The sequence below is a fragment of the Balaenoptera physalus genome (genome assembly GCF_965194825.1).
Source record: "Balaenoptera physalus genome assembly, chromosome: 5".
Taxonomy (NCBI): domain Eukaryota; kingdom Metazoa; phylum Chordata; class Mammalia; order Artiodactyla; family Balaenopteridae; genus Balaenoptera; species Balaenoptera physalus.
The window spans coordinates 52,032,237-52,056,763 of NC_138884.1; the positions used below are offsets into that span (position 1 = coordinate 52,032,237).

The window sequence follows — 24,527 nt, forward strand, 5'->3', positions numbered from 1 at the left end:
AAGAGAAAACAAGAAAATTTACCAATACGTGAAAACTAAACAATATACTCTTTTCCCCCGTTCCACTTTTATTGAGATATAACTGCCATAGAGCCCTGCATAAGTTTTAGGTGTACAGCATAAAGATATGACTTATGTACATCAAGAAATGATTACCACAGTAAGTTTAGTGACCATCATCTCATATGGCCACAAAATAAAAGAAAAAGAGAAAAATGTTTTCCTTGTGATGAGAACTCTTAGGATTTACTCTCTTAACCTTCATACATAACACACAGCAATGTTAATTATATTTATCATGTTGAATAATACAGTCTTGAGCAACCATTGGGTCAAAGAGAAAATCAAAAGGGAATTTTAAAAGAATCTTGACACAAACTAAAATGAAACACAACACACCAAGATTTATGGGATGCAGCAAAAGCAGTACTACAGGAGAAGTTTGTAGTGATAAATGCATACATTAAAGAAGAAGTCAAACCTCAAGTAAACAATCTCACTTTATGCCTCAAGGAACTAGAAAAAGAAGAAAAAAGTAATCTCAAATTTGGCAGAAGGAGGGAAATAGTAAAGATTAGAGCAGAAATAAATCAAATAGAGAATAGAAAAACAATAGAAAATAGAAACAAAACTAAGTGGTGTTTTTTGGAAAGATAAATTTGAAAGACTCTTGACTACACGAATTAAGAAAAAAATACACAAGACAACTCAATAAAATCAGAAATGAAAGAGGAGACAATATAAATGATGCCTCAGAAATAAAGGAATCATAAGGGTCCATTATCAATTATGCCAACAAATGTGATAATCTAGAAGAAATGGATACATTCCTACAAACATACAACCTACCAACACTGAATCAAAATAACACAGAAAGTCTGAACAGTCCAATAACAAATAAAGAGATTGAATCAAAATTTAAAAAAAAACAAAATAGAAAATCCAGGACCACATGGCTTCCCTGGTGAATTTTGCCAAATATTTGAAGAATTACTACCAATCCTTTTCAAACTCATCCAAAAAACTGGATAGGAGGGAACACTTCCAAACTAATTTTACAAGGCTAGCGTTACCCCGATACCAAAGCCAGACACAGACACTACAAGAAAAGAAAATTACAGCCAATATCTTTGATAGACATAGATGCAAAAATCCTTGACAAAGTATTAGCAAACCAATTTTAACAATAAATTTAAATTATCATACCCCATGCTCAAGTCAGATTTATTCCTGGGATGCAAGGATGGTTCAACATACACAAATCAACCAATGTGATACATCACACTAACAGAATGAAGGAAAAATCATATGATCATCTGAATAGAGGCAGAAAAGAATTTGACAAAATTCAACATCCTTTCATGATAAAAACTCTAAACAAATTAGGTGTAGAAGGAATGTACCTCGACACAATAAAGGCATATGAAAAAGAAAAGGCCACAGTAAACATCTTACTCAACAGTGAAGAACTAAAAGCTGTCCCTCTAATCTCAGGAAGAACGCAAGAATGTCCACACTTACCACTTCTATTCAACATAGCACTGGAAGACGGAGGAATTAGGCAAGAAAAAGAAATAAAATGCATACAAATCAGAAAGGAAAAAGTAAAATGACCTCTGTTTGCAGATGACATGATCATACATGTAGAAAATCCTAAAGATTCAACAACAACAGCAATAAAAACTGTTAGAGGGGCTTCCCTGGTGGTGCAGTGGTGGAGAATCTGCCTGCCAATGCAGGGGACATGGGTTCGAGCCCTGGTCTGGGAAGATCCCACATGCCACGGAGCAAATGGGCCCGTAAGCCACAGCTACTGAGCCTGCGCGTCTGGAGCCTGTGCTCCGCAACAAGAGGCCGCGATAGTGAGAGGCCTGCGCACCGCGATGAAGAGTGGCCCCCGCTCGCCGCAACTAGAGAAAGCCCTCGTACAGAAACGAAGACCCAAAACACCCAAAAATAAATAAATAAACAAACAAATAAATAAATGAAAACCAAAAAACTGTTAGAACTCATAAGTGAGTTTAGTAAAGGTGCAGGATATAAAATCAGCATATAGAAGTCATTATACAAAAGCAATGACCTACCCAAAAAAGGAAATTAAGAAAACAACCCCAGAGAGCCTACCATCAAGCCTCTTAGATAGCCTCAACCACCAGAGGGCAGACAGCAGGAGCAAGAAAAACTACAATCCTGCAGCCTGTGGACCAAAAACCACAGTTACAGAAAGATAGAGAAGATGAAAAGGCAGAGGGCTATGTACCAGATGAAGGAACAAGAAAAAACCCCAGAAAAACAACTAAATGAAGTGGAGATAGGCAACCTTCCAGAGAAAGAATTCAGAATAATGATAGTGAAGATGATCCAGGACCTCGGAATAAGAATGGAGGCAAAGATTGAGAAGATGCAAGAAATGATTAACAAAGACCTGGAAGAATTAAAGAACAAACAAACAGAGATGACCAATACAATAACTGAAATGAAAACTACACTAGAAGGAATCAATAGCAGAATAACTGAGGCAGAAGAACGGATAAGTGACCTGGAAGACAGAATGGTGGAATTCACTGCTGCGGAACAGACTAAAGAAAAAAGAACGAAAAGAAATGAAGACAGCCTAAGAGACCTCTGGGACAACATTAAACGCAACAACATTCGCATTATAGGGGTCCCAGAAGGAGAAGAGAGAGAGAAAGGACCAGAGAAAATATTTGAAGAGATTATAGTCGAAAACTTCCCTAACATGGGAAAGGAAATAGCCACCCAAGTCCAGGAAGCGCAGAGAGTCCCATACAGGATAAACCCAAGGAGAAACACGCCGAGACACATAGTAATCAAAGTGGCAAAAATTAAAGACAAAGAAAAATTATTGAAAGCAGCAAGGGAAAAACGACAAATAACATACAAGGGAACTCCCATAAGGTTAACAGCTGATTTCTCAGCAGAAACTCTGCAAGCCAGAAGGGAGTGGCATGATATACTTAAAGTGATGAAAAGGAAGAACCTACAACCAAGATTACTCTACCCGGCAAGGATCTCATTTAGATTTGATGGAGAAATCAAAAGCTTTACAGACAAGCAAAAGCTAAGAGAATTCAGCACCACCAAACCAGCTCTACAACAAATGCTAAAGGAACTTCTCTAAGTGGGAAACACAAGAGAAGAAAAGGACCTACAAAAACAAACCCAAAACAATTAAGAAAATGGTCATAGGAACATACATATCGATAATTACCTTAAACGTGAATGGATTAAACGCCCCAACCAAAAGACATAGACTGGCTGAATGGATACAAAAACAGGACCCATATATATGCTGTCTACAAGAGACCCACTTTAGACCTAGGGACACATACAGACTGAAAGTGAGGGGATGGAAAAAGATATTCCATGCAAATGGAAATCAAAAGAAAGCTGGAGTAGCTATACTCATATCAGATAAAATAGACTTTAAAATAAAGAATGTTACAAGAGACAAGGAAGGACACTACATAATGATCCAGGGATCAATCCAAGAAGAAGATATAACAATTATAAATATATATGCACCCAACATAGGAGCGCCTCAATACATAAGGCAACTGCTAACAGCTATAAAAGAGGAAATCGACAGTAACACAATAATAGTGGGGGACTTTAACACTTCACTTACACCAATGGACAGATCATCCAAAATGAAAATAAATAAGGAAACAGAAGCTTTAAATGACACAATAGACCAGATAGATTTAATTGATATATATAGGACATTCCATCCAAAAGCAGCAGATTACACGTTCTTCTCAAGTGCGCACGGAACATTCTCCAGGATAGATCACATCTTGGGTCACAAATCAAGCCTCAGTAAATTTAAGAAAATTGAAATCATACCAAGCATCTTTTCTGACCACAACGCTATGAGATTAGAAATGAATTACAGGGAAAAAAACGTAAAAAAGACAAACACATGGAGGCTAAACAATACGTTACTAAATAACCAAGAGATCACTGAAGAAATCAAAGAGGAAATAAAAAAATACCTAGAGACAAATGACAATGAAAACACGACGACCCAAAACCTATGGGATGCAGCAAAAGCGGTTCTAAGAGGGAAGTTTATAGCTATACAAACCTACCTAAAGAAACAAGAAAAATCTCAAGTAAACAATCTAACCTTACACCTAAAGAAACTAGAGAAAGAAGAACAAACAAAACCCAAAGTTAGCAGAAGGAAAGAAATCATAAAGATCAGAGCAGAAATAAATGAAATAGAAACAAAGAAAACAATAGCAAAGATCAATAAAACTAAAAGTTGGTTCTTTGAGAAGATAAACAAAATTGATAAGCCATTAGCCAGACTCATCAAGAAAAAGAGGGAGAGGACTCAAATCAATAAAATCAGAAATGAAAAAGGAGAAGTTACAACAGACACAGCAGAAATACAAAACATCCTAAGAGACTACTATAAGCAACTTTATGCCAATAAAATGGACAACCTGGAAGAAATGGACAAATTCTTAGAAAGGTATAACCTTCCAAGACTGAATCAGGAAGAAACAGAAAATATGAACAGACCAATCACAAGTAATGAAATTGAAACTGTGATTAAAAATCTTCCAACAAACAAAAGTCCAGGACCAGATGGCTTCACAGGTGAATTCTATCAAACATTTAGAGAAGAGCTAACACCCATCCTTCTCAAACTCTTCCAAAAAATTGCAGTGGAAGGAACACTCCCAAACTCATTCTATGAGGCCACCATCACCCTGATACCAAAACCAGACAAAGACACTACAAAAAAAGAAAATTACAGACCAATATCACTGATGAATATAGATGCAAAAATCCTCAACAAAATACTAGCAAACAGAATCCAACAACACATTAAAAGGATCATACACCACGATCAAGTGGGATTTATCCCAGGGATGCAAGGATTCTTCAATATACGCAAATCAATCAATGTGATACACCATATTAACAAACTGAAGAATAAAAACCATATGATCATCTCAATAGATGCAGAAAAAGCTTTTGACAAAATTCAACACCCATTTCTGATAAAAACTCTCCAGAAAGTGGGCATAGAGGGAACCTACCTCAACATAATAAAGGCCATATATGACAAACCCACAGCAAACATCATTCTCAATGGTGAAAAACTGAAAGCATTTTCTCTGATCAGGAACGAGACAAGGATGTCCACTCTCACCACTATTATTCAACATAGTTCTGGAAGTCCTAGCCACGGCAATCAGAGAAGAAAAAGAAATAAAAGGAATACAAATTGGAAAAGAGGAAGTAAAACTGTCACTGTTTGCGGATGACATGATACTATACATAGAGAATCCTAAAACTGCCACCAGAAAACTGCTAGAGCTAATTAATGAATATGGTAAAGTTGCAGGATACAAAATTAATGCACAGAAATCTCTTGCATTCGTATACACTAATGATGAAAAATCTGAAAGAGAAATTATGGAAACACTCCCATTTACCATTGCAACAAAAAGAATAAAATACCTAGGAATAAACCTACCTAGGGAGACAAAAGACCTGTATGCAGAAAACTATAAGACACTGATGAAAGAAATTAAAGATGATACCAACAGATGGAGAGATATACCATGTTCTTGGATTGGAAGAATCAACATTGTGAAAATGAGTATACTACCCAAAGCAATCTACAGATTCAATGCAATCCCTATCAAATTACCAATGGCATTTTTTACGGAGCTAGAACAAATCATCTTAAAATTTGTATGGAGACACAAAAGACCCCGAATAGCCAAAGCAGTCTTGAGGCCAAAAAATGGAGCTGGAGGAATCAGACTCCCTGACTTCAGACTATACTACAAAGCTACAGTAATCAAGACAATATGGTACTGGCACAAAAACAGAAACATAGATCAATGGAACAAGATAGAAAGCCCAGAGATTAACCCACGCACCTATGGTCAACTAATCTATGACAAAGGAGGCAAAGATATACAATGGAGAAAAGACAGTCTCTTCAATAAGTGGTGCTGGGAAAACTGGACAGCTACATGTAAAAGAATGAAATTAGAATACTCCCTAACACCATACACAAAAATAAACTCAAAATGGATTAGAGACCTAAATATAAGACTGGACACTATAAAACTCTTAGAGGAAAACATAGGAAGAACACTCTTTGACATAAATCACAGCAAGATCTTTTTTGATCCACCTCCTAGAGTAATGGAAATAAAAACAAAAATAAACAAGTGGGACCTAATGAAACTTCAAAGCTTTTGCACAGCAAAGGAAACCATAAACAAGACGAAAAGACAACCCTCAGAATGGGAGAAAATATTTGCAAATGAATCAACGGACAAAGGATTAATCTCCAAAATATATAAACAGCTCATTCAGCTCAATATCAAAGAAACAAACACCCCAATCCAAAAATGGGCAGAAGACCTAAATAGACATTTCTCCAAAGAAGACATACAGACGGCCACGAGGCACATGAAAAGCTGCTCAACATCACTAATTATTAGAGAAATGCAAATCAAAACTACAATGAGGTATCACCTCACTCCTGTTAGAATGGGCATCATCAGAAAATCTACAAACAACAAATGCTGGAGAGGGTGTGGAGAAAAGGGAACCCTCTTGCACTGTTGGTGGGAATGTAAATTGATACAGCCACTATGGAGAACAATATGGAGATTCCTTAAAAAACTAAAAATAGAATTACCATATGACCCAGCAATCCCACTACTGGGCATATACCCAGAGAAAACCGTAATTCAAAAAGACACATGCACCCGAATGTTCATTGCAGCACTATTTACAATAGCCAGGTCATGGAAGCAACCTAAATGCCCATCAACAGACGAATGGATAAAGAAGATGTACATATATACAATGGAATATTACTCAGCCATAAAAAGGAACGAAATTGAGTCATTTGTTGAGACGTGGATGGATCTAGAGACTGTCATACAGAGTGAAGTAAGTCAGAAAGAGAAAAACAAATATCATATATTAATGCATGTATGTGGAACCTAGAAAAATGGTAAAGATGAGCCAGTTTGCAGGGCAGAAGTTGAGACACAGATGTAGAGAATGGACATATGGACACCAAGGGGGGAAAACTGCGGTGAGGTGGGGATGGTGGTGTGCTGAATTGGGCGATTGGGATTGACATGTATACACTGATGTGTATAAAATTGATGCCTAATAAGAACCTGCAGTATAAAAAAACAAACAAAACAACTAATACTAAACTTTCATTGGGTTATTTGTATGGAAATATGTTAATATAAATGTTTCAGACATTACATGAAATTCCTAAAAATCTTATATTTGTATTTGTATGGAAATATGTATGGAAATATGTTAATATAAATGTTTCAGACATTACATGAAATTTCTAAAAAAAAAAAAAAAAAAAAGAAAACAACCCCATTCTTAATTTCATTACAAAGAATAAAATACTTAGGAATCAATTTAGCCAAAGGGGTGAAAGATCTCTACATTGAAAAGTATAAAAAGTTGATGAGGAAAATTAAAGATGACACTGATAATATGGAAAGACAACCCATGTTCATGAACTGGAGGATTTACTATCATTAAAATATCCATACTACCCAAAGTGATCCACAGATTCAATGCAATCCCTATTAAAATCCCAGTGGGGGACTTCGCTGGTGGTGCAGTGGTTAAGAATCCGCCTGCCAATGCAGGGGACACGGGTTTGAGCCCTGGTCTGGGAAGATCCCACATGCCGTGGAGCAACTAAGTCCACACGCCACAACTCCTGAAGCCCGCGCACCTAGAGATCGTGCTCTGCAATGAGAGAAGCAACTGCAATGAGAAGCCCGTGCACCACAACAGAGTAGCCCCCACTCACCTCAACCAGAGAAAGCCCACGCTCAGCAACAAAGACCCAACGCAGCCAAAAATAAATAAAATAAATTTATTTTTAAAATTGGGCAAAGGACTTGAATAGACATTTCTCCAAAGGAGGCATATAAATGGCCAACAGATGTATGAAAAGGTGCTCAACATCACTAACTGTCAGAGAAATGCAAGTCAAACCACAATGAGATATCACCTCACACCTGTTATAATGGCAATTATCAAAAAGACAAAAGATAGCAAGTGTTGATGAGGATGTGGAGAAAAGGGAACCCTCGTGCATTTTTGTTGGGTATGTAAATTGATACAGCCACTAAGGAAAACAGTATTGAAGTTCCTCAAAACATTAAAAACACAACTACCTTATGACTCAGCAATCCCACTTCTGGGTATACAGCAAAAGGAAATGAAATCGGTATCGTGAAGAGACATATGCACTTCCATGTTTACTTTTCACAGCAGCCAAGATATTGGATCAACCGAAGTGTCTGTAGATTCATGAATGGATAAACAGAGTGTGGTATATAAACAGGCATATCTCCTTTTATTGTGCTTTGCAGATACTACGTTGTCTACAGATTGAAGGTTTGTGGCAATCCTGCATTGAGTAAGTCCATTGGTGCCATTTTCCCAATTAACATTACTTTAAAATTAAGGTATGTACATTGGTTTTTTAGACATAATGCTATCACACATTAACACACTATAATATAGTAGACACATAAGTTTTATATGCACGGGTAAACCAAAAAATTCATGTGGCTTGTTTTGTTGCAATATTTGCTTTATTTTGGTGGTCTGGAACCAAACCTGCATTATCTCCAAGGTATGCCTGTATACGACGGAATATCATTCAGCCTTTAAAATGAAGGAAATGTTGCTATTTGTGACAACATGGATGAACCTGAAAGAGATTATGCTACGTGAAATAAGCCAGGTACAGAAAGACAGCTACAAACACTTCATGATGCTACTTTTATGTGGAATCTGAAATAGTCATAGATGTGGGGTGCAGAACAGTGGTTGACAGTAGATGAGGGCATGGGAAAATTGGCAGGTATTGATCACGAGGTACAAAGTTTCAGTTATGCAAGGTGAATAATTTCTGGAAATCTAGTGTACAACAATGTGCATATAGTTAACAATGCTGTATTGTGTACTTGTAATTTGCTAAGAGGGTAGATCTGAAGTGTTCTCACCATAAAGAAAGAAAAAAGAAAATGATAATTATATGAGGTGATGGATATGTGAATTGGCTTGATTGTGGCAATGATTTCAAAAATGTATATGTATATCAAAACATCAAGTTGTATATCTTAAAGATATATTTTTATTTCTCTATTATACCTCATTAAAGATGGGAAGAAGAAAGAAATGAGGTAATGATACATACTACAATATGGGTGAACCTTGAAAATTATGCTATGTGAAAGAAGCCAGACATAAATGGTCACATACTGTATAATTTACACTTATATGAAATATCCAAATAGATATATCTATAGAGACAGAAAGCAGACTGGTGACTGCCCAGGGGTTAGGTAGAAGAAAGCATGGGTAGGTCTTCCCTTTAAAGCGATAAAAATATTTTTGAACCACATAGAAGTAAGGGTTGCACAACATGGTGAATGTACTAAATGCTATTGAATCGTTCAAGTTAAAACGGTTAATTTTATCTCAGTAAAAAGTAAAACTTCTCCCCAAGTTACATTTAGTTAATTTACTGTGTCTTGACAAGTTTTAATATGAATCATATCGTTAAGAAGAAACAGCCTCAATTCACACCAAATAAACATTCAGTTTAGCGAGGTATCTGTTTTCTAATGGTTTTTTAATGTCCTAACTTTAGCATACTACCCCATCCCTGTTGTTGTGGTAGAGCAAATGGCATGAACCAGAGGTGGAAACCTAAATCAGACCGTAAAACTCTAACTGAATTTTTGAGACAATGCAACGGCAGGGTTTATGTGTTTTTGCTTCAACATGTTTGTACCTACAATTTCTTATCTTGCTCTACCTGACTTTTTTAAATCTTTAATTCATTTATCTTAAAATATGTAAATAGTTTATAAAAAGCAAGTAAATATCTATGTATTGCTAGAAAAGAGATAATTTAACGATGAGCTTTCTTTATTCGTCATATTTTATACTGTTAGAAGAATGAGGCTATCAATTGAATTCTGTCCCCCCAAAATTCATATATTCAAGCTCTAACAAAGTGATGGTATTTGGAGATGAGGCCTTTGGCAGGTAATGAGATTAAATGATGTCATGAGGATTAGGCTCTATTAGTGCCCCTATAAGAGGAAACCAGAGAGTTTTTTCTGTGTCTCTCCACCATGTGAGGACACAGTGAAAAGACAGTTGTCTGCAAGCCAGGAAGAGAGCCCTCACCAGGCACTGAATTGGCCAGCACCGTGATCTTAGACTTCCAAGCCTCTAGAACTGTGAGTTGTTAAAGTCACCAAGGCTATAGTATTATGTTATGGCAGCTTGAGCTATAAGAGTACTAAATGGAAGAGACATGGAGGAACCCTAAACACATATTGCTAAATGAAAGAGGCCAAACTGAAATGGATACATACTGTATGATTTCAGCTATATGACATCCTGGAAAAGGTAGGGCACTTAAACTATTCTGTATGATACTGTAATGGTCAATGCTTGTCATACATTCGTCAAAACCCATAGGATATACAACAGAGTAAACTGTAATGTAAACTATGGATATTAGTTAACAGTAATGTATGAACTTTGGCTCATCCATTGTAAAAAATGCCCCACACTAATGCAAGACGTTAATAATAGGGGAAACTTTGGTTTGGGGAATAGATGTGAGGGGGTGTATGGGAACTCTATACTTTGCTCAAATTCTCTTTAAACTTAAAACTACTCTAAATATAGTCTACCAATTTATTTAAACAAAATAAATCTAAGTTGCCTCATCATATTGTGAGGTTATTACCATCTTACAGTTTTTCTATTTGACCGACTTCTTTAATGTTCATTTCTATCTTCTTTTATCCTTGTAAAAAATATATCAAATGTTTTGTACTATTTCACCTCCCAGCCTATTATCTTTTTAGTTATATGTCTTTCACAAACTCTCGTTGGAAACTACATTAGATATCCTTGACTTATTACACTCTATGCCCATTACTATTTTCACCACCTCCCTAGTAATGCTTGAACCTTGGCTATGACCCATTGTCACCTCTGGACAAATAGTTTCTGCTCTATTTTCTGTCTTCTGTCCTTCTGGGCCACTTCTATGTACAATCATTACACAAAGAACTGACTTTACAGATTCTATATGCCAGTGTGTAAGACTTGCAGTGTTTTAAGAAGTATCCCAACTTCATGATGATGATTTGGGGTCATTACCAAAGCACTCGGGATCATTCATATTATTTTAAGGTAGTTTTATAGGACAACGCACATTGGTATTTTCCTCCTATTAACAGAGTAGGAAACTGTGGGTTGATCTGCAGCTATTTTGATTAAGAAGGCAGGATATGAACTCTGCTTCTTTGCTGGGGTACTTGGCACTGCTCCTTCTCTTGCTGGGACATATTTTGCGCCTTTACAGCCTGGCATCTAGGCGTACTGATCAGACTAATGTTTGGCTTTATTGGATACGTTGACCAGTCTGATTGATATTCTGGTACATACAGGTTACTTGGTCATGGTTGCTCACCTCTGAACCTCAGCTTCATCACCTGCAAAGTGCAACTAATAGCACATCCGCTTTGTGGGGTTTTTATGGATTTGGCAAGCGTCATAGTGCCTGGCACGTGCTAGAGACTCAGGTGATGCAGTAATTACCCAAAGTTGCATTTTCAGTGGATCCTTCCCACCGGGAGAAGGTGACTCACGGCCTTGGGGGAGGAAGAGCAGGACAAACAGCAAGGGCAGCAAGGGCCAAGGCAAGGAGGTGAGAACTGACATGCAGGGGGGCCTCATGCTGGTATCACCAGAGGGCCCAGAGTGAGCCAGGATGTGGGGAGAGACTGGCCAGTCAGTAAGACCAGGCCAAGAAGGGCCGTGTGAGGGGGCTTAGCTTTTACCTTGTGGTAGAGGCCATCCAAAGGAGAAAGTGGAAGATGGGTAGGTATAGACTTCTCCCTTAGGAATTGTCCTCGGGGTCTGTTTATCTCCTGGCAGGGTCCGTTCAATGAGTTGGCCCCTCCAGCACATTCTAGAGAGGACTGGCCATGTCTGACCCTCTGGAGATACAGCCCTGACCTCCTGGCCACCTCACTGAGGAGAGGGCTCACGGGGGAATCAGCCTCACTCTGCATCTGTCCACCAGTCCTGCACCCTGGACTCCAGGACCACTCACTTGCAAGAGACACATCCAGCTGCCAGAGGAAGTGACATTTCCTGACTCATCTGGCTAAGAATGAGCAGAGTATTGCTGACCATTCCAGGGGCGTAGCTGCCACAGAAGATCAGGATGGGTACAAGCCACAGAAGATCAGAGGGAACAAAGGTCAGTCCACATGGGAGTTCACATGGGCGCCTCACAGTCACCAACATGCCCTCGAGTTTCCCTTCCAGCCCAACACACACTCCACCTGCCCACAGTCGCCTGTGCCACCATCACACAGCCCCACAGAGCTCCAAACATCCTCAAACACACAAACTCCCTACCTATAAGCAGATGCCTGTGTGCCCAGAACCCTCCTGCTCCAGTATACATGCACTACAAACCCCAATAAAATCACAGCCACAGTCTTGAATACAAAAACACACCCCCAACGGCCCCCGATAATCAAACACCGAAATCCTCATATCCCACAAAAGTCCACCCAACCCCATATAACCCCCCAATGCAAACACACAAACCCTTCAACAATAGCCAAATACATTCAAACCAAACTCACATACTTCTTAACATAAGACACAACCCCCCAAATCCAAATATAACACATACAGTCCCCCCACAGCTGTGAACATCCACGTATGTACAATGCCTCAGAAGCTGAGACAAACACAAAATACCATCAGAGAGACACAAGGTTTCCAACCTTCTCCTAAATACTCCCCCCACAACACATGATGAACTCACACCCCCAATACAAACATACACCCATCTCCCTCTTGAGATACTATAAACAGCCTCTGTCACATCCCCTGATTATACATACACAGCTAGCAACCCCCATTTACACTGACAACCCCAATCTCTGCAAATTCCTCCACACCAAAAATACACTCCCTAAACTCTTACCCTACAGGATGAGCATATGTATAACCCCTATACTCTGAATACACACAGATCCAACACACAAAACATTAAAATGCATACCCCTGCCTCTTCTCAAATGCCTGCACACAGAGCCTCAAAACACCCAGAACCAGCCCCACCACCCAGCCGCACCATGCTACACCAACCGTACACTCATAAAGGCACTCAGGCCCCTCATCTCTCCCCAGATCACACATACACAGTCTCTACACAGCTTTACTATTACCCCAAACCGTCCTATACCCCAAACATACATCCATGAGTTCCCCACACAGCCCTAACCCATGACAGAGGCAGCTCTACCAGGGGCATCATGGCACCCCGAGTGGGCAAATGCCGCTGAGGTAAGTGCCTCCTATGTTGCTGCAATTCTTGCTGCTGTTGCAAATCATCCCTTGACCCCACCGAGGCTGACCGGGACACCCTAAACAGGAAGTGGCAGCATATGAGTCAGGGAAGAGGAAAACTCCCTTCCAGGTATTCCCTGTCACCATCCATTGCACCAAAACATCGAATGACCAGCATGAACAAGAAACAGAGACATGTAACTATACCATGATAGAAGTGCAAATTTTTCTAGAAAAAATTTCTCCAAGGGAAGGGGGAGAACTGTGTTCCCCCTAATTATAAAGCCATGCTGTTACAATTCAAAGAAACGTCAGATACAGTACAACAGGCATTGGACTGCATCCATGTTGTAGCTAGATATGAGAAAGATAATTTTTCTGAAGCCCCAAATCTCGCTTGCCAGTAAAGGCACATGGGCGCCGCTGCCCCATCGGCCAGGAACCCAACAGAGGACGCTTAAGGGATATAGGGACTTCTGGGACCCTTATTGGTCTCCACCAAGGGGTGGTGCTTTCACACAGCTCCATCCTTCTTGAGATGACTAACAGACCTCCCTGTATTGGCAGCTCTGGAGATTGGGGTCCCTAATGACGTAACCTTGGGACAGCCCAAGCACAAGGTAGACATTTTTGCTCAGACTCTTCAGCAGACTGGAGTGATGGGCAGCTGTCACCTCTCCGAATCCTGTACCCTGACCTCTGCCAAGGCCTCTGCCTTAGGGACCTGGCAGATCCCTGGAGCGTGGTCCTCCTCTGGGACAATTGCCCATATACTTCTCTAATTATCCTTGGGACACACATAAACAACTTTTCTTATGGCTCTCATTGACAACTGGAGCTCAAATTACACTGCTTCCTGGGAAACCCTTCAATTATAAGCAAGGGCCACACGTTAGATTACAACGCATAATAGTCAGGGGAGTAGAAAGCATTCAACTTCCATTGAATGTCACTACTGAAACAATCTTTATTAAAATTTTTTTAGTGGTGGTAGCCCCTTTGGCCCTACCCTTTCCCGTTACAGCTATGGATGCCTTGATGTACTGCAACGCCGTTTGGAACAAACCCAAATCCCTGTTCTTCCTGGTGGAAGCTGAATATTGGGAGCCCATAAGACTGCCACCTAAGACGGTAAATATCCCCCAATAACATGTATGACAGGGGGCTGTGGGATTGCAGCCCCAAATTCAAAATTTATGACAAGAACAAGTCATTAAACACACCATTTCTCCTTTTCAATTCCCCCATTTGGCTGCTATTAAAGCCTGCTATTAATGAGTGGCGCCTTATAAGCAACTACTGAAATATCAGTGCTGATCCCCACTATTAAGGCTCCCATTTCCAACACTGTCCAGTTGATTAAGGATATCCAAAGGGCTCCAGGGAATTACTTTGCTGTGACAATCTAGCTATTATGTTCTATTCAGTACCAGTTATTGAGGAGTCCCAGCTGCAGTCTACTTTTACTGCAGAAGGCACCCAGTATGTTTTAACCTGTCTGCCTACTGGCTATCTTAACAGCCCAGCTATTGCCCACAGTCTTTGCTGGCAAGACCTGGTGTCCCCTTGCACCGTCTGGCACTATACTGATGTTCTAATCCAGAGCCCCTCAGGAGATTGGTGCACGAGGCCCTAACATGGTTGGTGACCCATCTATAACATACAGGTGGGCTACTGCCCCACAGAAAATTCAAGGGCTGTCCACAACTATTACATTTCTGGGCATTAACTGATCCTCTAAAAGCCAGGAAATTCCTCTTGCAGCTAAACCTCAGCTGTTAACTATTCAGCCCCCCAACACACTATAGCAAGCCCAACTCGTCTTCCTTAGGTCTCTTCACACTTCGGAGGCAACAAATACCACACTTGTCCATCATTCGTAGACCCATTTATGCAGCCACGTACAAACCCTCCATATTTTACTGGCGAAGAGCTAAACAATAAGCTTTATAGCAGGCACAAAGGTCAATTAGTCAAGCCCTCCCACTGGTTCCCCCTGGCTGCTCCTTCTGGGCTGAGAATGGACTATATGTCCTGGAGCCTTTGGACTAACACAGCTCCTCCTAGCTGCCTGTGGGCTTCTGGACCAGATGGCTGCTCTCTACACCACTACACCCCCTCAGAACCGATTTGGGAACTGGTTCGTTGGTTTTGGTCTTGGTTTTGTGTGCACTGATGCCAGAATTTGCTTGCGTCTTTTGCGTTTTGGTGTACAAAATGGGAAATACTCCATCTACCCTGAAGGAGAGCCCTTTGGGGCCTATATTAGATAAATGGGTGAAACATAGCCCTGAGCCTATGACTAAGAAACACATGATATACTATTGTAATAGGGTGCGGACTCAAAATATAGGATCAGAAGGGCGGTAGCCCCTGAATGGCTCACTCAACTTTTATAGGATCTCACAGTTACAAGTGTTTTGCAAAACAGCAAGCTGCACCGGCAGTTGTTCCAACTGCCCACCCTCCCCCCATGCCGCCATCATATTCACCACCTCCTGTTTCCCCTACCCACGGGGATCAAATAGAAGTTTCTGTGTTAACCCCCAGAGCACAGGAGCCGGATTTAGTATCACCATCTAAGACTCCACAGGCCACCCAATTTGGACCGGGAGCCACTTCCACAGCAGGGCAATTTCCCTTGTGCTGACAACCTATAAGAGGCCAGGCGACGCCCTTGGACTTGAGGCGTCTGATTCCAATTTCCCCACAGGAGCCCCAGGGAACTTTGACAGTGGGGAACGAGTTGATTGACTCTCCAATAGATACCACTCCCAAACCCTCCCAGTTTATCTTAAGAGGCTTGTAAATATTAAACAAAGGGGAAACAAAGTCGTCCTAGGAATAACTTGCCTGTATCTTTGAGATGCAAATGTCCTTTCTGGTCTTCTCAGGAACCCTCATCTCTGCCATCTTTTTAAAATGCATCTTCTTAAAAGAGGGTAAAGTAATTTAGAAATTGACTTATCAAGGATAAATTAAAAACCTAAGTGTCTTTTCTGTAAAAATTCAGCCATCTAGACCAGTGAGTTTGATTTTTTCCATCTGTCAGAAACCTAATTTGAATCCAACCTCTTTTTGCAAACTGATGGGTTTCACATGGCTGTACCTGACTCCGTGCTGAAATTTGGAAATGACAACTATGACGTCTCTGTATGTTTGTGTCCTTGTATGTGTCTTTGTCTTTGGATAACATTGCTGAGGTTGATTTGTGGATGAGCTCTATTTAACTGGCTTAAAGAAAAGTGAGCACTTACAAACCAAACTATTCTAAATACAAGAGAAATTGAGCTAAATGAGCTTCAGGTTCATGTGAACTGGGAAATATTTAGTATTAATTAAGACCTGGTATTAATGTTCATTTGTTGATCTAATTAATATAGACATGCTGTTAGAGTCATCAACATTAAGTATAATACTTTTATTATGCCTAGGTTTAATATAAGCTAAATAAAATCTTGTTATATCTATTGCAAATTTGTCAGCAGGGAAATAACCTGATGTGAAGAAACTTTTAAGGACAGAAAATGCAAATGAAATAAGAGCTTTAGGTGAACTTTTTAAAATACTTATCTTTTAGGAAGGTCTATCTAAAATTAGTCTCTCCAGATATTTGACCACTTGAAAGTCAGAATTCTGCTAAAATAAGTGACAGAAGCTTTATGGAAAGTGGACCCTGAAAAAAAGAGTTCTGTACGTGGTCAGGATTGACTAAGTTGAATTGAGTAAATAAATTTTAAAAGTAAGCTGGTGCAAAACCTGAATTTCGCTTTTCTCTCTGTTAAGAAGACAAGGTTTCTTAAGATTTTGGACTGCTTTTGATACCAGATTTTAAGTTTTTCTACCTTTTAAGAGATCTGTTCTGTACTTGCCTTTGAAATCTTTTGTTGTTACTTTGGCTAACTGAATAACTATTGTTTCACAGTGACATGTGATCCTCCCTGTTTTTAACCCTTTTCTTATTTTTCGGACAAAACTTCCCAAATCAAATTATAATGAAGTTCCTTTGACCTCTAGCTAACTTTGGGGTGCTTCAAAGGGCCCCTGAAACACCCCAAAGAGATATTAACTAATTAGGTTGACTTGGTATGTTGAATTACACGGGAAGTGTTGTCAAATAAGCAATAAATCTTCTTAGGTTACATTGTATGCCAAATGATACAGGTATTCTACAGATTATATGGAGTTCCTAAAATTTGGTATGTCCTGGTAAAATGTGACCAGTCAGAATTCTCTTTATTATCGGAAAGTGTTGCATGTCACCGCAGTAACCACGTTACTTTGTCAATTGCATCGTAATCACATTTAAACGTGCCTTCTCTTTGTTTCTTTTCAAGTAGCCAAATGTCTCAGCCCACTCATCTTTGTAAAAATAGACATAGAAGTCTTTCAAATGCTGTTTTAGCAGGAAGTTACTGATGTGTATGTGCCATTTACAGTGATTCTGTATATACTCCCCAGCTTCAAAAACACTTAGAACTGCTGCTGTGGTTTCTGGAAGAGTCAGTTGTCCGTTCCTCAATTACACCTGTGCAGCTCGGGTCTGAGTTTTTAAAGAATAGTTAACTTTTAAAGAAGTTTCTTTATCAAAAGAGCAGTTTGAGTTATAGCCATGGTTTTTGCTGGGTTAACATTGGCTTCAGTTAAATCGTTTCAATTATAAAGTAAGTATAACTATGGTGAAGAAGCTTGTCTCATTTTTAAATGCTGAATCACATTTTATTTCTTGAATTAATGCGATAGAAACGTCAAAATTCCGGACCACTGGAATATGCCAACTTTTTTGTTTTGGGGTTGTGTGTATAGTTTTTGTTGTGCTGATTTGTTTGCTTGTTTTTTAAAGAAACTGAAACTGCTATGTCTGCTAGTGGAAGAAAATGCTTTGTTTTGCTCTGAAGATTCTGAAATTTTTCAGGCATATCGTGGTTCATAGATTACAAGGAATAATGCTAGTTAAATGCCAATGAACTATTTTTACTCTTTTTATACGAAATGTACAAATTTCGGGGGGGGGTGATGGTGGCAGCGGTGCCTCTTACTACCTTATGTAAAACACTTGAACATTTTCATCAATATTGCCATCATCTGTTTAATACTCCCAGTATATTTTCTCAACGTGTTTACCTAAAGTTGTGTGGAATGATATAATAAGCAATAAAATCTGGATTACACCAAAAAAAAAAAAAAAAGTGCCTTCTTAAGTCTTTCGTCATTGTACACAGTTACGGTTTCACTCTGATGCCTCTGCAAAAATGCTTCCTCTTCAAGATTTATAGAAGGGACCTTTGGATAAATACAAGTTTCTGGTTTTCAGACCATAAAGGTGAACTGGGTAAGATCTTGTTGAAGAATTCTAATGGGAAACCTGATGGCTTCATAAAGCTGTTAACAAAAACGATTAGTTGCACATGACTGGGTAAACTGGTGACTATGGTTATAATTTTTATGGTTTCTATCTGAAAAATGACTGCTTTAAATCTGTGTTTTCCAGGTGTAAGCAAAACCCTCCCCTTAAACTAATTATGACTTACAGTAATTTGTTAAATTATACCCTTGTACGCAGAATTGAAATATTTATCTTTTTCTCTCTACTTGGTTGATCCTGCCAGTAGCGTATGCTTGTCTCAAAGATTAAGCTGTGCATGTCTAAGTACGCACTGCTGGTACACTGAAACAGCGGATGGCTCACTAAATTAGTTATGGTACCTCTGGTCGCTCGCCATTGCAATTGGATTACAAGTAGTTATACTGATCATTGTTCTTTGTTTCCAGATTGTTTGCTCTTTGTGTCTCCCTGCTGCACTGTGTCTTTGTTAACGTTACTAGCTGCATTACTTATATCCTGTCTATTTTATAAGATTGGTGTCTCTTACAGTACCCAGTCTGTAACCAGGCCTCCAACAATACTTCTATGGCTAAACATCTTGAGGAAATAGATCACATTTATAACATAAAATAATTGTAATAGTGTGATTCTAGGTATGGGAGGAAGCAACAAGGGAAAATGTCTCCTGGATCATAATTAAGATAGAGGATCCAGAGGATCTTTAATTATCAATAGGGCCTAGTCCAAAAACTAGCACCTGGAGTGGCATATCAAGAATTCTCCCCTGACCTGGGATGAGCCTCCCAGCACCGTGGGACAAAATTTGATCCTGAAATGTCTCCCAAATATTGGTCAAAATCCTGACCAACAGGAGAGGATCTGAGAAATGGAATATTGCCTGACACATCAGTCATTAGCGATTGCAGCCCTCCAACGTGAGCCGGTGAGCCCTGACAAAACTCAGGATATGAGAATATAGGATACAGGCCCCGGGTAGCTGAGGTACATATCAAATGAATGATTTCAGTGAGCCCAGACTCTTGCATCTTCCCATACATAGAAAACTGCTAAATTCCTTAACTTGAGATGCTGCTTCCCAGGCTTGAAGCTCTCAAAATTCCCGTCAAATAGATCATAACTCTCAACTTTTAGGCTGAGAATTTTTTTTTAAGGCTACAGGTGTAAAGGAGACACTTTCCAGAGAGGAACAAAAAAAAAAAACAACGTTTGGAACACTGGCACCGATGGTGGACACTCCCGGAAAGTTCCATCTGACAAAGCAATTAGAAGGGCCGGCACCCCTTTTTCCACAAGACTGTGGAATGGACATTGACAGTAGGGAATTGGAACAGGGAGGAGCCAAATCTGACTACACGTTGGATCTGTTTCTTTTACTTTAACCTTTGCCTTCCGCTGCTTTTGTTCACTAAAAGGATACTGTCTGTACATAATGGCCTGCCTCGGGAAATCCTGTTCCTCTGCCTGAATGTTAAACCAAAGTGCCTTTGTTCAGGGAAACATACGGACTCTGTCCACCTGTGGATGGCTGCAATTAAGAAGAAATGAACACATCCCCTCCCTGAGGCTGGCCATTCCAGGGGATATTCGCAAAACTTATGGCCCTTTTACTTTACCTCCTCATCTCCTCCCCCTCTCTGTGCTATAAAAGAAACTGGCATCCAAACCCCGATAAGATGGTTATTTTGAGACTTTAGTCCGCTGTCTTCTCGGTCTGCTGGCTTTCCGAATAAAGTCATATTCTTTGCCTCAACACCTCATCTCCAATTTATTGGCCTGTCGTGCGGCAAGCACAGCAAGCTTGGACTTGGTAACATCTTTACTCAGGACACGGTGTCACAAAATGGGACATTGTTTTCTGTTTGGTTTGTTTTTGTGTTTTGTGTTTGTTTTTGTTTTGGGCTGCGCCACGTGGCTTGTGGGATCTTAGTTCCTCGACCAGAGATCGAACCCGCGCTCCCTGCAGTGGAAGCTCGGAGTCCTAAGCAATGGCCTACCAGGGAATTCCCATGGGACACTGTTACCTTGCAGTCATGGTCCTCACCTTTGTGAGACAGAGGTAGTAGTGCAGCAGGATGGAGAACATTGTAAAGTTTAAGATAAAGATTAGGTGGTGAAAGCAGGATTTCACAGGAAGTGAAGCTAGTGACACTTGCAGTGAAATGTTGTCAATTCAGAGTTAAGAAGACTGTGGACAATGTGTGGAGTTTGCAAATAAACTTCATTTTCTAGAGTCAAATCTGCCAAGGCTTCCACTAAATTTGCAGTTGTGGCTATAACCTTAAGACAACTGAGATAGGCATAAGCAACTGAATCAAGTTGCATGCTATAATAGGCAAAAGGCCTATGTTTACTACCATGCTCACATAGTTCCGCGGGGCCTGATTATGCCATTCATGCACAAATCAAGTAAAAGGTTTTGAATAACCTAAAGTTAATCTATTAGGTAGAGATCTCTTTGCTAACTTAAAAGGGCTAATATATTTTGCCTCCAGTGGAGAGCTCACCTTAAAGTTTCCGGATCAACCTGAACCTGATCATTTGGGGAACCCTAAGGCAGGCAGCTCTTGCAGTGCTTGTTTTAGCCTTATAAAAGCCTGCTTATGTTTATCTTCCCAAGCAAAGGATTCAGGAACTAAATCTTTAATAAGTTCATAGAGTGGAAGAGGTAACAGAGAAAAATTTGGAACCCAGAGCTTGCAATAACCAGCTAAACCTAGAAATCCACAATGCTAGCACTTAGTTGTGAGTCTAGGAAGTTCCTGTATCAGCCTAATTCTCTCTGGACATAGCTGAATTCCTTCAGTGCTTAGATTATGTCCTAGGTAATGAACAGTGTCTAGAGATAATTGTAATTTTTCCTTTGTGTTCTTTCTCAGCTAACTGTTGCAGCAAATAAATGGAATCTTTTATGCATGCCTTATGGAATCTTTACAGTAGCTGAGTACAGCAGGAGGTTATCTCCATATGGTAAAAAGGTGGATTTCTCAGGGAACTAGAGGGTACTTAAATCTTGGTGAAGTACTTGGGAGAAAAAAGAAGGGGTCCCAGTGAACCCTTGAGGCATAAAAGTGCAGGTATATTGTTGATTGTTCCAAGTAAAGGCATATAGATATTGGCTGTTGGGTCTCCGGGATGCTGAAGAAAGGTGAACAAAGGTCTTCAACAGTAAACCATTCCAAGTCAGTTGAAACTTGTGACAGAAGGGTGGCTAGGTTTGGAACAACAGGAAAACAGGGAATAACTATTTTTATTAACAGCTCCCAAGTCCTGGACAAATCGCCATCCTGCCAGGTTTCCAACCAGGCAAGATTGGCATGCTGCAGGGACGAGTACAGGAATGACTACCTCCCGGGAAATTAAGTCTTCTACAATAGGTGTGAGACCTTGTATGACCGCAGGCTTTAATAGTTGTTGAGGAAACCTAGGGAGAGGATTAGCTACATCTATCTGAATCTTTATAGGTTTGCATTTTTTTATTCTTCTGATGTTAACACTGTCAGAAGTAGCCCCCAAATTTGCAGGCATCTCCATCAAATTAGAGAACTTGTGCTGAACTTCCTCTTTTATGTCCAGGACAGATTGTAAGAAACATAAATAATCAGGTTCAGGTTGATCAGGAAATTTTAAGGTGAGATCTCCGCTGGAGGCAAAACGTACTGGCCCTTTTAAGTTAGAAAAGAGATCTCTACCATATAGATTAACTGGGGCTATATTGCATAGCAAAAAGGAATCTTGGTTGAGATAAAAATTCTCTGTGAACTTTATTAGGTACTCCCACCATGGAAACATCCTCTTGACTCAGAGGGACCTGTTGTTCTTTGAGGGTGGGATTTAGAGTAGAAAGCACAGACCTGGTTAGGGCTAGGGCTAGGGTGTTAAAGGGTTAGGTAATTACGTTTACAGTTAGGGTTAGGGTTTAATGTAGATTTCAAAGTAGAATATGAGAGTGGGGTTTAAAGTAGAAAGCATAGCTCCAGTATCAACTAAAATTTGGCAGTTTTTCATTAATTTTCATTCTATTTTCCTCTGGGCTGTTTAAGGTAATTGCTGATAATAGTTTACCAGAGAACCTCTGGAGTTCTGCCAACTAGGGGAGAGGGTCATGGGGGGGCCCTCCCTTTGAGACAGATATGAGAGCATTTGTGAAGAGTTTGCATAGGACCTCTGAGGACACCTTTTTTCCCAGTGTCCTCACTGATTACAAATGAAACATCAACTTTGGGTCATCGAATTGATCATGGACCCCTAGGAGGTTGTAATGGGGGAGGCCTAGGTGTTATTTTGTGTCTCTTGCCTTAGAGCTGCTGTAACTGTAAGGCTATGAGCTTGGTGGATTTCTGTTTGTGATCTTACTCCAAGGTCCTTTCAAAATGCTCAGCTATAGTCAGGAGTTCACTCAGGCCTACAGCCTCCCAGCCTATTTTCTGCCCGTTTATCAATCCATTAATCTCAGAAGATAATCCATTTACAAAGAGGGCAGTTAAAGTAGGCTGAGTGGCCTTTTTATTGCTTGCAACCCCAAATGCTGTAAAAAGAGAGCCTACAAACTGGCTCTAAAGTCTTCCACAGATTCACCCCTCTTTTGTTTGTATGAGTGAATAATAGGCCAATCATTATTAGGCCAATTAATAATAGACCAAGTGTGAGCAGGGAAGATTTTAGGAATAGCTTATAAAAGGTTAGTTGTTATTCTGCAAGCCTTTTTAGGTCGAGGATCTTGAATATCATCCTAGGGATTATGTCATTTTGCTTCCCACGTCCATTCTGGGGCTTCCCCCAGTCCTACCAACATGTGTACAAGCGGATAAAGATCTAGCAGTTTGGGGACATAGGCCGTGACAGTGACTCTAAATTCTTCAAAAAAATGTTGGGCGTTCCTCCCTAGGTTTAAAGAATTCTTTGACTATAGCTCTCAGTTCAGTCTTTGACCAAGGGGTAAAGGACACCTGAGGGGGCTCACCTGCAACCTCAGGTAGTTTTACTTTAAATGGCAATTGTTAAATATTCTCTTTGGAATAGAAAAGTATTTCAGACAGAAAATGAGTAAAACAAGAGTACTCAGGTGAAAAAGGAAAGGGGGGGACAGTAGGAGTTAAATCTGCAGTCACATCCGTCCTATGGTCTTTTGTTTCAGGTACCTTTTGTCTCTTCAATTTTTCATTAGCTTTTTGTTCTAAGTCTCTAAACGAAGCTATTTTGGAATCTTGAAACCTTCTGTAAATTTTTACATACCAACTAAAGCAGGCATCTCATTCTCCCTGTCCAATTTGGGAACACTTGCTCTCTAGTGTTTTCCTTAAATGAACAATCTTGTCTAACTGGAACATTCCCCACAATGACCATTGTAATTCTAGCTCAATATTAGTATAATTTTGCCATCTTTCTAAATATCTACAGCCTCCAGGACCATAGTTCTCAAATATAAAATAAACAGGTGTGCCAGAAGCTGGCATTCTCAACTCTTTGGTGATAAAGGATCTCATTTCCTTAGCTAGCCTTTGTCAACCCAAAAGAACACACAAAAGAACTGCGCCTTAATATATCAGCAGTAACAAAGAGATGTCACTATGTCCTGGCCAAAAGAAGGCCTGGTATGCACCACCACCAATTCCCAGGGATCCCTGGACTGAGGAAAAAGATCCAACCAGCAAATCCCAAGGAATGGGGACTGCAAACTGATGCCAAACAAAATGGAGAACTATAGCTGCCACCAACA

At 39.9% G+C, this 24,527-nt stretch overlaps 1 protein-coding gene and 1 long non-coding RNA gene across 23 annotated transcripts in view; one reads left to right on the top strand and one right to left on the bottom strand.

Annotated features, from left to right (window-relative positions):
- The window catches only part of LOC309661506 (uncharacterized protein), a gene marked incomplete at its 5' end in the record, with an annotated part of 243,732 nt that overhangs the window by 24,672 nt on the left and 194,533 nt on the right, over positions 1-24,527 (top strand). The gene's annotated exons all lie outside the window — the stretch shown is intronic.
- LOC309661881 overlaps positions 1-24,527 on the bottom strand; it is a 48,719-nt gene that overhangs the window by 18,706 nt on the left and 5,486 nt on the right. For 12 of the 22 annotated variants that reach the window (XR_014264305.1, XR_014264314.1, XR_014264315.1 and 9 more), the window contains exons 3-4: positions 16,318-16,392; positions 8,229-8,354 (exon numbers count right to left, since the gene is read on the bottom strand). The exons of 4 other annotated variants lie outside the window; for them this stretch is intronic. This is a non-coding gene — a long non-coding RNA (uncharacterized lncRNA). Of the gene's footprint in view, positions 1-8,228; positions 8,355-16,317; positions 16,396-24,527 lie in introns of all 22 variants that reach the window. 6 more of the 22 variants (XR_014264311.1, XR_014264312.1, XR_014264313.1 and 3 more) reach the window with 4 other exon arrangements.